Here is a 14761-nt window from a genome sequence, read left to right on the forward strand (position 1 = left end):
ACAAGCCAACGAGACGGAGACCAGTACGCAAGAAGATACGTCCCGTAAATTTAAGAGACTTTGTTGAATTGTAATTTTGTGTTTGTAATTCTGTACATTTAATTAAGTTATTGTTAATTGTTATTGGTTTAATGCAAGTGGCTATTGTTCGGGACGAACAATACTAAGGAGGGAGGAGTGTTGCGTCAGCGAGGTCACGTGACTAGTATCACGCCACGTCCTTCTCGAACCTTCGTGAATTATCGGGAGACTACTAGATTGGGGGTAATTTGGTATATATAAGATGGTCACAACGTGACGGGGTAATGAGTAATCGAATGTATGCGGACAAAATATTGTTGGCCACGTGAGACGTGAGTTATAGCGTTTGATTATAGAGCGACTGTTGAAATTAATTGTATCGGTAAAGTTGTATTCGGAAAGAATAAACCAGTTTATTTAAGAAAGGACTTGTGTCGCTAAAGTTTCGTTGGAACGGATTTACGGAAAATCAATTAACGAACGAACGGAGACGTAACAATATTTTGTCGGTGTTTTGAAGGATGTTAAGGACTGAATATGTGAACCACTTACTACTATTTTTTGTACGTCCATGAATAGTAGACAGGTGCCAGAAGATAGAAAGTTGGCTAAAGTTACTCCTCTTTTCAAAGGAGGTGAAGAAAATTGTCCTATTAATCATAAGCCTATCAGTCTTACATCAGTAGTAGGAAAAGGTTTATGAAAGTCGGATAAACGATTGTTTGTAAAATTCTTTTTTTAAAATTTCACTGAAAATCGGCCTGGCATGTTCCTAGTGGTTAAGAAGCTCGACTCGTAATCTTCAGGTCGCAGGTTACAATCCCATCATTAAACAAGCTCGCCCTTTCAAACGTGGAGGCATTATAATGTGACTATCAACCCCAGTTTTCGTTAGTAAAATAGTAACCCAAGAGTTGGCGGTGGTGGTATTGACTCGTACCTTCTGTATCTATCACCTTTAAATTAGAGATGGCTAGCACAGATAGTTCCCAAGTAGCTTTGGGCGAAATTCAACAAACAAATAAATCTTGTTAGGTAATCAACATGGCATCACTAGGAGAAATCATGCTTTACTAATCTTTTGACATTCTTTAAAGATGCTTTTGTTTATGTAGATGAGGGTACTGGTGTGGATTTGGTGTATCTGGATTTTCAGAAAGCATATAATAGGGTGCCACTAAAAAGCTTGTTAAAAATGATATCTTTAGTTGTGGAGGGGATAGACTGGCTCATTGGATAGAAGAGTGGCTGGATGAAAGAAAACAGGATTTTTTTATGAATAGAGTTCAGTAAAACTGGATTAATGTCACAGGTTATAAATCTCAGGACTTACTGTTAGGACCTTTACTCTCTTTGATTTAGATCAATGACACGGATGAAGGAATGGTGAATAAATTATTTAAATATGCTGATGATATTAAGGATTGGGTTGTGAGGAGGATGCTGCTACTTTGTTTTAAATATATTTTTTCGTGATATGAAGGGAGTAACTTAGTTAAGTTAGTAACTAGTGACAATGGCATCAGTTTGGTTATGAATTTTATGATTGAAAACAAAATGGTGTAATAAAAACATGTTTGCTTATTATATTAACAATATTGCAGTCTTTGAAGAAAATACTGACGTTCAAGTTTATAGCATCATAAAAATGAGTAGTAGTAAACAATAAATCAATATAAAAACCAGCTTTAAGTACTTTTCATCAAAAGTTAAGTTTCTGATATAATTTGAAAATTAAAAAAAAATTCTAACAGTAAACCCATTTTTTACATAATTTGCCAAGGTATCAAATTCTAATTCTAATTATCTATACTAATGCTAGATACAATTGGTATAATTTTACTCATAATTACAGTATTATTTTTAATTTGAAAGACGACGCTCTTGCTGGATGATAAGCTGATAATATTAAGTTAATTTGGAAACAATCCCCCTTGTAACTATTTGACATTCACTGGGTATACAGAAAATGAGACTGAAAGGAAGTGAAATAAAACGGATACTTATTATTTCCCATAAAAAGCACACTTTACGTTATTAGACATTAATAAAATCTACAGTATTTAATGAAAGTGTTTTTACTTTGAAATCGTATAATATTTGATTGGAGAAAAGAGTAATATACTATTTTTAAAAGCAGTGACCCTGTTTTTTTAAATCCTTTCGTTTCGGGAATTTTCGTAATTACCAATAGCACATATCACTAGTTAGAGAGTTATTTTGCCTTTGTGACATTTAAAATGTTTCATCGTTAGCCTGATTTTCAGTGAAACACTATTAAATTTATTATTTTTTGAGAAGTATCCAATTCTGGAAAGGTAAAAGTCTGAATTTTAGTCAGTTAGGATCCATATATTGTATATTTTTTGGTAAACCGATACACGTAAAGTGAGACACGACTTCGTTAAGCCTAAAGACTAAATATTTTTCTCTATTCATGTTTACTACTTTTAGGCCTAATTTGCCAGATGTGCTAGTTAACTCAGGCTATGAAGTATGATCTTTCCCTAAATCTCGGCGATATGTAATGCAAGAATGCATAACGGTATATTAATAATACATATATATATTATAATGATCAATGTAGATGAATTACACTTTTTAACAACAACTAAACATTATTTTATAATATTTAAAGTTGAAATATTATAGTCAATTTACTTATTCACTGTTCTGAGTATTCAGTTATTTTTAAGAATGGATAATGGTTGAGCAAGGTTCTTATAGTTATAGTAAACCATTTCTAATGTCATAAGAATTTAATATAATGTGCTTGTTATTTATATAACTTCTACTTGGCGGAAATTCACATCACAGTTCAAGTACTATTAGCCTAACAGTAACAGTTAGAATAAACTCTAAAGTCTTGTTTGATACAAGTTACATAAAAAAATTTAGCAATCTGGAAATTCAACACTTTCACTGATGCTGGGTAAGTATGTGACATGCTGGTAGCATTTGTATATAATAGTCATAGTAAAGGTATTACTTAAGTGTGTTTAATTGGAATACACTGTAAACTTGTAGTAATTTTGTAGAGAAAATTAATAACAGCTAACTAAGATGAACAGTAGTGATGACTAATAAAATATACATTCTATGAATAGTGGACAAGTGCCAGAATATTGGAAGCTGGCTACTCGTAATCCTATTTATGAGGGAGGTGTTAGATATTACTATGGTAATTACAGGTATATTATTGTTAGTCTTACAACATTGGTGAGAAAAAATTTTGTATGTCTGATGGAGAAAAAGAACAACTTTGCATTGTGTATATGCCACTGGTTAGGCCTCATGTGTAATGTTGTATTCAGTTCTGGGCTCTTTATCTTAGGAAAGACATGGAATTGTTGGAAAGGTTTCAGAGGAGAGCCATGAGAATGAAAAGGTTATCATAAAAGAACAGATTTGGATCTTTAAAATTGATGAGTATAATGGAATGGATATAACTGCCTATTGTAAAAAAAAAAAAACACAACTGTAGAGGATGTTTTGAAAGTCTTAAGTATTTCACCTTCAGGTCAGATGAAAGACAGACAACTTTCAAAACATTGTCTTGTACACTTGTGTTTTTTTTTACAACAGGCAGTTGCCATCCATTCCAACTTACTCAACATGAAAACTTTGCCTAAATAATCTATCAAAGAACCTTTAAAATTGTTTTCTCTTAGGGGAAAAAGTTATAGGGGACCTTATTTAGGTGTTTAAGAATGTTAAGGTAATTGATAATGTCGATGCATTGTCTTCTTTGTACTTAATAATGAGAATGGTAGGACTTGAGGGCACTAAATGGGTTTCCTTCAGATTTGATGTGATGCAAGTAAGTTTAAGGGGGTTAAGAGAAGGCTTGATAAATATTTAAATGGTAGGGCTGTGTTTAGGATTTTTGCTTTATATATATATATATATATATATGTGTCAATGGTTGGGACAGCCTAGGCGGACCAAAACATGCCTGTCACTTTTTCTTTTTAAACTTCATTTTATGTTAAATAAATATTTAAATTATAAAAATAATTAGACACAGAAAACAATAATTATTTTACTTAAAAAAAAATACACTCCTATTTCTATCGGGGTTGATAACTGTTGCTTGGAAGTTGTATATTTTGTAATCCCACTTCTGTATGGGAATAATTCTAGAAAGAGATGAAAGAAACTTTATAAAAATTACCTAATGAAGTGTTATAAACAAAAGCCAACATGGATTCATTAAAGAGAAATCTTGTCTTACTAATCTTTTATAATTTTTAGAATGTTATTTGTTATCTGGATGATGAAAAGGGTATGAGCTTAATGTACTTGGATTTTCAAAAATACTTTTAAGGTGCCACATGAAAGATTAGCTCAGAAAATCATATTGATGGTCTGAGAGAAAGTTAGTTAATTGTAGTGTAGTTGGATGAGAGTAAACAAAAGGTTGTTACTAATGCATTCCAATCAGAATGGAACTCTTGTTACCTCTGGGGTGCCTCAGGGGCCAGTGCTTTGCTTTTTCTTATTTATAATATCAATAATACTGATAGGTGCATAGATTATTTAACATTTACTGATGACCTTCAGTTCTTGCCTATTTCTAGTTGTATTCATGATAATCAGGTATTGCAAAGTGATTTGGATCAGTTGGTAGTTGGAAAAATATTTGGCAAATGAACTTTGATTACCCTTTCGAGACGGGTCACAGGTGAAAGGCCATGTCATCTCGTTTGTTGACTCGCATTCAAAATTTTATTGAACTACTAATTCATGAAATTATGTTAATAGGTTTGGTATCAAACTGTAGATTATAATTCAAATTTTAGAACTATATATTACTCAGTTTGTTAATTCAAAGTAAATATTAAAAAATGCAGATAAACCTTGATTTCTGTGTGTTACAAAATACTAAGTCTATAGTTTCATACAAATTTGAAACTCAAATTACAGATATAGACTAGCTAGAATATAAAACATTGATTTTTGTGTGTCACATGGTATGTTGAATGCAGCACTGGTTCATATTAGATGTTTGTGAAGTCAAAATACTATGTCTATAGTTTCATTCAAATTTGAAACTCAAATTACAGATATTGACAAGCTAGAATATAAAATAATAAGGTTTTATCTTTTCTATTTGCTAAGATATTGCTCACGTAATAAATCAAACACAGTGGCACCCCGCTTACCTCTTTCCATTTTTGGAAATGCTCCCTTATATACACTTACTTCTATATATGACATAAATAACCAATTGGAAACTCAGAATGTTCCCTTAATGATATTCTCTGCCTTTCTAACATTCCTTCTGCCATTTCTTTTGAATCAAGATTTCAATGATATAGGTTGTGTCTTTAGTCTGCTCGAAATTTCATATTTTTTTAAACCCAAATACAGCTTAGTTACTAAGCTTGATAAGTTATAGTAGAATTCTATGGTATCAATATAGTAATTTATGATTATTTAGTTATTCAAAAATATATATATATATATAACCTAAGAAAATATTTTTATCCTCCATGTGCAAAATTCTTAAAGGCTTAGCAACCTACATCAAGCAGCAACCGAGTACAAAGGTCATAAGTAGAAGAGATAATTGTTTGCTTTACTTATTTATTTACTGTTCTATGTTTTAGGAAAAATAACAGCCAAGACAAGTTACTTTATACAGACCAAAGGTCACCTTTATGTTATTTGATAGGGTAACATGAGCCACGTCATTGTAACTTCTGTATTGTTAGCCAGGCACTGGTGAAAGGTCAATATAACAAAAATAATAAATATATATAAATGTATAATCTTATGAGATTCAAGCTATTTCTTCTAAACATTTATGTTTTGGTGTTATAATTTGTGTTCATTCTAGAATGAAAGGGGCATAATTTATGTTTATTTATTAATTTGTTATGGTGGTTGCAAGATCGGTCAAATTTACCGAACCCGTACAGAGATTAATTACTGAAAATAACTGACAAATATATAATGTTTCTTCTTAAAAAATGTTTGAAAACTATCTGGACATTATAAAGATTTTGCATGTGAAATTTAAAAATTTTCTGATGCATAAAAATATTTTTTATATTAAAATGAAAATTACTTTGCATGATAGATAGACAAGATGTGAAAAGAAAAAAAGGTACGAGAGAAACATTGCTTTACAAACCTTAAGACTTAATATAAAAAAATTAGATATTTTGCGTATGAAAGCATTGTAATGTTTACTGATAAACTGCTGAATTTTGTTAACATTCGCTAACTAATTTAAAAGTTATAGCATAAAAACTATAATAAGCACAAAATGGTTACGAGGTCAGTCCAAGGGACCAAGCCTGGGTCGAAAGAGTTAATAGTAAGTAAACAAAAAGAAGTATATATATATATATATGTAACTTATAATTTGGATTACTAATTTAATATAAGTGGGAACCTACTAAATAATGTGACTGAAGAAAAGGATCTTGTATATGTGGGTGGAATTTGATAATCGATTACATTCAACTAATTGAGACTTGGATAGTTGGAAAATATCAAATAGTAGTAATTGTAAAAACTAATTTCAAATAGTTGATTACTTTCATGAATTGTGACATTAATCAATTAAGAACAACCTTCAATTAATCAAAAATAATAATGGCAGTATTTCCATTACTTAAATAGTTGAAATAATCGAAGATAGTATTAATTGGAAACAGTAATTGTGATTAATTTAAGTGATATTAGTTGATGCTCATAGGTAATCAGTTATATTGATTAGTTAAGTTAATCACCCAAATCTTTAATGATGGATGAATCACTCAAACTGTCAAAACAGTGCTCTGTTGTAAGTAGTAAACCTAATAGAATTTTAGGGTGTATTTTGAGACTTTATGTTTATGCAGAATTCTACATCTTTAAGCAGATTTACAATCGTGCTAAAATCCAAGGCCACAATGAACACCCTTTGGCCATCATGCCCTCAGGATTTAAATTTGTATTGTGTACTGCAGTAAAGGGAAAACCATCAGGGATCACAAACACTGGACTTACAACCTACAGAAACTACCTTGTTACGAGTGAAGTTTTTGCTTTGATCGGCAGTAAATCATTCGTGCTGTTTGTTGAGTCACACCATATTGCAGGCTCATAGTAGTAGCAAGCAATTCAAATTGGAGCTCAAACAATAAACCCACAGAGCGTACACAAAGATTCACGGCGACAGCAGTATGTGCTGATCATAGTCAGTACGTACATACATTGGTCAGTGTGAACTGTTTGACTGCAAATACTCCTTGCATTACACATGCCAAAAAAGGAATGAGTTAAGAAGGAGAATGTTATGAAACTTTTTTTTTTTGTGGCTGCCAAGTGCAAGGAAATTGGAACATTTTCTTTCATTGATAAATATGTAGATTACATCCTGATTTTTAATAAATGAAGGGAAATTGGGTATGTAAATACTTCAGCTCGATAAATTTTATATGCAAACCCACTAAAAGCTAGCTATTGTTAATGTTACTGAATTACAAATAGTGAGTTGTGCAGTGCAACATATGATTTATAGGTTATGATTATGTGCTATACTGTGGTGTAGGCCTAGTTTACTGTTTATTGGCATTAGCCACTGTTATAAATCATGCAAAAAAATACTAGTAGTAGTATTGTTTGGAAATATAATGTTGACCTTATGTAATGGCAGTGTTTCTTTCTATCTATTTGTCTGTCCATCAAAATTTTTAAAGGCCTGTTCTTTGGAGACTGTAACTGATTTTCATCCATCATGATCAAGTAGTTGGAAATGTTGGGGTTGAATTTTGTTGGTAGAAATTAGGGCTTTAAATTTATCTTCCTCCCAGGGATTTTGTCTGATCATTCTCAAAGTTAAACAAAGTAATAAATGGATAGAGGTGAATAAAATTTGTTTATATTTCTTAAGTAAAAGGTCACTTGGGGTCAGGAGGAGGCAAAAGCTAGAAATCTTGTAAAGTACTTCTTCTCCTTATGTGTAAGACTGATCTATATCAAAGTTGGATAAATTAGTAAATGGATAGAGATGCGTGAAATTTGTTCATGATTGGTAAGGCCACCAAAGGTATCAGCCTTTATTTGCAAGGAGATTGAGTGTTATATGAAACAACCTTTGTCCCTGCTGTTGCCCCTCTTCCTCCTGAGCCTTTTGAGCCCCCCAGAGTTCACTGTGCCTTCCCAAAACCTACTTGAGTATTCTATTCAGCTCTCATTGGCTTTCTCGGATTTTATTTCTCAGGTATGTAATGTTTTGTCTATAGCTCCTATTTCTTATGACCCACATCCTTCCCTATTACATGATTCTGCTTCCTAACCTTATTTAGTGTTCCTCCATCCCCTGATATTTGGGAAAACACTGAGCTTTTCACCTCCCAGTTAGGTGACGGCATTAGTATGCCTCATCTCCAACGGACTTCGGATCAGTCTGCCTTTGCTTATCTTACAGAGGACTGTCCATATCTTGACCACCAATTGTTGGTTTCAGTTTTGCATGTTCATTTTACCAATACCCAGTATTCACGCCTTCATCTTACCCTGACGACTCTTTTGCGGTACCTCTCCTCGATCCATCTTCTGTCCTCTCCCTCCTCACTTCAATGTTTGCCTGCCTGTCGTCTTCGTCTCTGGCCATGCAAACGTGATTTATTTGTTGTTGGAACCTTTTGGATCATGATGTCATATTGTCATAGACCCATCTCCTGGCCCCTTATCTATGGGACCTTCTCTAGGACCTGTTTTTGAGACATTTCATGTTTGACATGATCCCAGAGTCTTTGGAGTGTTGGGTAGCCTCAGTCCAACAGCAGTCCACCCATTCTCATCAGGTGGCCTGTTTGTCCCGATTCGTGTCTCCTGACCCTCCCCTTCTCAGCCTTTGCCTTTTTCTACTTCCCACTATTCCTCATTTTTCACGACAACACATGCTACGCCAAAAATGGTTTCGGTGACTACCTGGTGGGTTAGGGTCTGGAGATCTTTGTTCATAGGTGGAGCCCTTCCTTCCTTCTACTATGTGCTTGTTTCTTTTCTTCTTCCTCAGGATCCCTTGTCACGCCAGGGTCTATCGTATGTGGTACAAGACCTCCTCGCACAACTGGCTATTGAACCAGCTCCACATTGTTTTACTCCTGCCTGTTACTGGAGGCCAGTTATTGACCTGTCCCATCTCAATTGATATGTTCACACCCCACACTTCACCATAGAATCCTACCTTACACTTTGGTGTGCATTTCTCTGGGTCTTTGTATGACCAAATAAATGTCTCCAATGCTTATTTGCATATTCCCCTATCAGAGCGTTCTTGTCTTTATCTTCTGTTTGTCCAATGCGGGGTGGTGTATCAGTTTTGTGCCCTACCTTTCGGGCTGGCCTTGGCACCGTACATTTTCTGTTGGGTGTTACGAACCTTTGCTCTACATCTTCATACCCTGGGGTTGAGGATTCACATTTACATGGATGACAGGCTCATTCCGAACAGGAGTTGGCCAATCATACTCATTAGCTTCTTCTCAAAGCTGCTTGGGTGAGCTGGTTGATCAAAATGGAGAAGTCCTTTCTTCATCCTACCCAATACCTCATTCATCTGGGTGTTTTTTTCAACACACATCTCAGTTGGGACCAACCTTCTCCTCTCCGGCTCTGTTCTGTGGAACTGGCCATTTGGAATGCCCTGTTTGCTCCTTCACTTTGTGCTCATGAGCTTCTATTGCTTTTGAGGATGTGGTCTTTTATGTATCCTCTCCTTGGCCGTGCTCATATGTGATCCCTTCAGTGGGTCCTCCACGACCAGTGGAACCTTGCTCAGGATCCCTTGGATGCTCCTATAACCCTTCTTTCCTACATTGAGGATGATCTCCAATGGTGGTTGGACAAGACTTATACATTAGCAATTCCTCCACCATGGCCAGATTTAAATCTATTCACGGATGCATTCCTTCAGGGCTAGGGTTTATGAGTCAAACACCAGGAGGCTTTAGGTCTTTGGTCTGTCAGCAAATGTTCTTTTCATATCAACATCCTTGAACTCCTTGCTGTTCATGGGGCTTTATGTCACTTTCTTCCCATCGTCAGAGATCGTCTGGTCATGATCCATTCTGACAATTCAACAGTGGTGGCTCATATAAATCACCAAAGTGGCACCCAGTTAAGACCCTTGTGCTTTCTAACATTGGATCATCTATATATAATCATCACATTAATTTGATGGCATGTTACATACCAGGTACTTTCAACCTTGTGGCAGATCGCCTTTCCCGACCCGACTGGGTTTACTTGACAGAGTGGTCCCTTCATTCCCTTGTTTTTCGGTGGCTTTGCAATTGGTGGGGTATGTCTCATATCAATACATTTATCACTGCCCTCAATCACCATTTACCTTTGTTTTGAGCCTCAGTTTCCCTTCCTCAGGCTTTGGCTTTTGATGCCTTCAGCCAGAATTGGTCGACCAAGTTTCTTTATGTTTATCCTCCTATCCAATTATTTCATCGGATAGTCTCCCTCATCCATAACACTCTGTGCAAAGTCCTTCTGATTGCTCCTTACTGGACTGCTCAACTGTGGTTTCCTTGATTACTCCAGCTATGGTTGTTCCTTCCTGTCCCTTTTCCTTGATTCCCTGACCTTTGTCAACCCCAGTTGCTAATTCTACATCTCGCACTTCACATCCTCCATTTTCATGCCTTGTTTTTGTCCAGACCCTGATGAGAAGATCTGGTTTCTCACATCAGGTGGCATTTCATTTAGCTCATCCCATTTGTACTTCATCCGTGGCTGTGTATCAGAGGAAATGGAATGTTTTTTGCACCTGGGCCCTGGCTCAGGGTATCTCAGTTTCTCATCCTCTGGTTGCTGGCATCTCCACGTTTCTTACATGGCTTTTTGAGAAGGGGTCTTCCATCTCCTTGATATTGAGGTATCAGGCAACCCTATCCTATACTTTACATTTTTCTCGTGACGACAGGGTCTTTCTTTCCCGTCCTCGCAATTTTGATTCATTCTTTCCATATACATCAGCTGCCTAGGTGTCTGGTACTTTCAGATTGGGATATTAATGTGGTACTCTATTCCCTTACTTTTCCTCTGTTTGAGCACATTGCCTCATGCCCTTTGTTTCACCTATCCCTTAAGCCATGTGGGTGGCATCAGTCAGATCTGTTCACTATTGATGTCACTCGCACACTGTACCACCAAACCTATCTTCTCTTTTATCCAGATCGTTCCTTCCTTCCCAAGACCTTGGCTGATTGTGAGGGTGACTCCTCCTTTTCCTCCATTTACATTCCTTCTATTTCTCATTTCTACCCTTGTCCTGATCCAGATAGACTTCTATGCCCAGTGCATGCCCTTCATTGTTATATTTTACACACGGCTTTCTTCAGGGGTTCTCATCTTTTTATCTTGTGGCAACCCTCTTCTTCTTGGGATCTTTCGCCCTTTACCCTTACCAATTGGATTCATTGTCTAATCCAGTTGGCTTATTCCATCTTACCTCCAATCAAATCTGACACCTCACCTTTTCCATTGCTTCTCCTCTTTGTTGGCATTTGGAGGAGATTCTACCGTTGGGCATGTGGATGTTCATCTCCCATTAATTACATTGCATCACAGTTTCTGCTTCCTTGGGGTATCGTTTACCACCTGTGGCTATACTTCACACTTCAGTGCAGCTATGACATCAAGTCTTTTCTTTCATGGGCACTTGCTTCGAATTTCATCTCTTGGATCCCACTCTGTAGCAAATGGTGCCTTACCAGGTATTCTTTACATACACAAAAGGTAAGTCATGTTGATTCACGAGCCCTTTCCATGGCTCTTTGTACTCACCTTCAAGGTGGGGTGTTTCACAAGATAACTGGATGGTCAATAACTTTGTGATATTTGCTTCATAAATAGGCATGTTCCAGACCATACTATCTATGGACAACATGGGTAAAGCTGAAGGGGACAGCTGCCCATACCTGCCATGCCTCGATTGAATAAACTAGTCTGGTCTGCTTTCGAAAATAGGGTTTTGTGATCACCCATTGCACTGTCTCGGGCATAGCCATTCCTCCAGACTCTCCAATGCTCTTACCCCCACTCTCTTCCAGTAGAGTATGGGAGTACATACCTCTTGCTAGTTCCAAGCCACTAGAGTGGTTGACCATGGAGGCATCCTGCTGGATGTGTTCCACAGAGATGTTTATAACCATTCAGTTCTTAGTAGGGTGGTGGTGTTCTGCCTGTGTAGAAGGTGTACCATCCTTTGGATTGAGTGACACATACCACAGAGTGAGACGTCTAAGTGATGTTCACCCCTTCGATTTCAACCCCCCAGACTGGTTTTGGATACAGAGTGAACCAATCAACTTAAGTCCTCACACAGGTTTTGGGTTGTCCATCTTCTTCCCTCAGTTTTTCTTCTGTGTAGTGGATCATGGAGAGTATGCATGGGATGTTTCCATTTCTTTTTAGGGCACTACCTCACTCTCTCTCTCTTGTGACAGGGATGTTATTGACCTCTGGGCATTTCAGACCAGTCTCACGGTCAAGGGAGTTGATTGCATGCAATGGACTTACCTCGTAAACCAGCTGACACATTCCCGGATCCCTAGCTCAATGCTAATCCTGTGTTGTGTCCTGGAGGCAGTGTTTTCCTCACATCCATGATTTTGGGGCCTGAGGTGAAGCCAGTATGATCCTCATCCTACCCTCATGCAGGTGTCGGTACCCAGCGAGGAGGTTTTGGAAGTTGTTGACTTACCGAATACAGTCTGCCGTGCCCTAGGCATTTTACACCATGGGATGCATCCTGTATTATCCACTTCTGTAGGATTGAGTTTCTATATTTATCCAGTTGGGGTCACTTTCCAGACTTATCCTCTTCCATTCAGATGTGCTCCCTTCCTTTTCTTCCATGTTTGTTCCTAGCTGTTTATGGCGAGGAGAAACCTGGTTCAGAAGTGGTGCGGTGCCTCTCCTCAGATTATATGATCTGTTTCTCTCATCTACAGAAGTATCCTTTAGATGGTTTCGGGGGGTACATCTGTTCTTCCCTTACACTGGTTCCTCTTCCTTTTCAATGTGGGATTCTAGCTAAATATGTGAATGGAGGGAAGTACCATATCGGAAGTTATAATTTCCTGTGTTGAAACTGTATTTCTGATATGTTATTCTCTAGCACCGGTCCCTCCTCCTTTTCAATGTGGGTTTCTAGCTAATCTTATGAGGAGGGAAGTACCATATCAGGAGTTATAATTTTCGTATATTGAAAATCTATTTCTGATGAGTACTTCCTTCCTTTCACACTTCCCGTGCTCTTCTCCACAATATTCTGGTTCTTACGTCATCTGCCAAACTTTGAATTGATGGTTTGGTAGTGATTCATAGAGGGAATCACATGTTTTTCATGATAGTAGTGCTGTTCTATTAGTGGGGATATGATGAATGATGATTTGTATGAGAGATATGTTGGAATATTTGATTCCAGTAGGGGGTGCAGAAGGCTTGTGGCATGTGTTATAAAAAATGTTTGCAAGTAGAGGGCAGTACAAAATGAGAAAAGCTAATCTTTTGAATAGAGGTGAAGTACCTATCGGAAATACATTGTTAGTATAGGAAAATTATAACTTCTTTCCTTGATGTTCATGTTCCAAAATGAAACATCAAATTTAGCACCTCTGTTTACAAAAAGAAAACTTTTACTGGTTTAAAAGTTTTCTGCCAAATTCATTCAAACTAAACTCTTCTACTCGATCTGCTTGGATTATATCTCTATTCATAATGAAATAACTTTCCTTCAAAACATCTTAAGAAAAAAATGGTTATCCTTCAGCCTTCCTAGAAAACTTAACATGTAGCTTTCTTACTGAGAAAAGAACTTCACCGAACAATATCCAAACGTGTTCCAAATTCCCAATAACACTTGTTATTCCTTACCATGGTAAACAAAGTTTTATTGTTAAAACCCAAATCAACAAGCTACTCAGGTCCTTCTACCCATATATTAAACTCTGTATTGTCTTTAAATTGTCACTTCATATCAGTAGCTTTTGTAGAACTAAAGACATTTTACTTTCACTCTTGTGTTCAAAGGTCAGATTTAAATATACATGGTAGCTGTAAAGCCATCTACATAGGCAAGACTTCTCACCATTTACAAATATGCACCTTGGAACACATGGGAATTTCTAACAGAACTGGACGTAAACTTCAAACTCCACCTAACTCTCCTGTATATTCTCACAATGAAATGTTATCGCTCCACATTTCCTTAGAAGACTTTTCAATTCTAACTTCTGGATGTAATGATCACAAAATGTTGATAAACGACAGTCTACATATTATGAATGAAAATACAAGGCTGAATAGAAATTCAAACTTCTTCCCCTTTATTTAAATAGCTCTCTTTTTTGAATTGAATGTTTTATGATTTTTCAAACACTATTCATTGTATTTTTATATTAGCAGTTATTCTAAAGATTGTTCAATTTGTTATTTTCATTGGTTTGCTGAAGATGGAACATATGTAATTCCAAAATGCTCATTAAAGATGCTTACAATTGTTGCTGTTGCTCTACTATTCATTATTTTCATGTGTGTATTAACATCATTAACAAGCATTAATATACAAGCTTTTACTTATAAAAGGTAGAAGAGAATCTGAAAATTAATAGTTACTGTTAACTTTACAAGTGGAGAATGACTGTTATGCTAGCTCAGATAACTCGGTATGAATTTAATTCTAGTGTAAATAGTCTGCTCTGCTACTATTATTAGCTTA

General features: G+C 36.2%; 1 protein-coding gene across 3 annotated transcripts in view; it reads left to right on the forward strand.

Annotated features, from left to right (window-relative positions):
* Positions 1-2223: 2223 nt before the first annotated feature.
* Positions 2224-14761, forward strand: part of LOC106464648 (polycomb group RING finger protein 3-like) — a 69683-nt gene continuing 57145 nt past the window's right edge. For all 3 annotated transcript variants that reach the window (XM_022392393.1, XM_022392392.1, XM_013924807.2), the window contains exon 1: positions 2224-2339. The gene's annotated coding sequence lies outside the window, so the exon portion shown is untranslated. The remainder of the gene's footprint in view (positions 2340-14761) is intronic.

The sequence above is a fragment of the Limulus polyphemus genome, unplaced genomic scaffold (assembly GCF_000517525.1).
Source record: "Limulus polyphemus unplaced genomic scaffold, Limulus_polyphemus-2.1.2 Scaffold1709, whole genome shotgun sequence".
Classification (NCBI taxonomy): domain Eukaryota; kingdom Metazoa; phylum Arthropoda; class Merostomata; order Xiphosura; family Limulidae; genus Limulus; species Limulus polyphemus.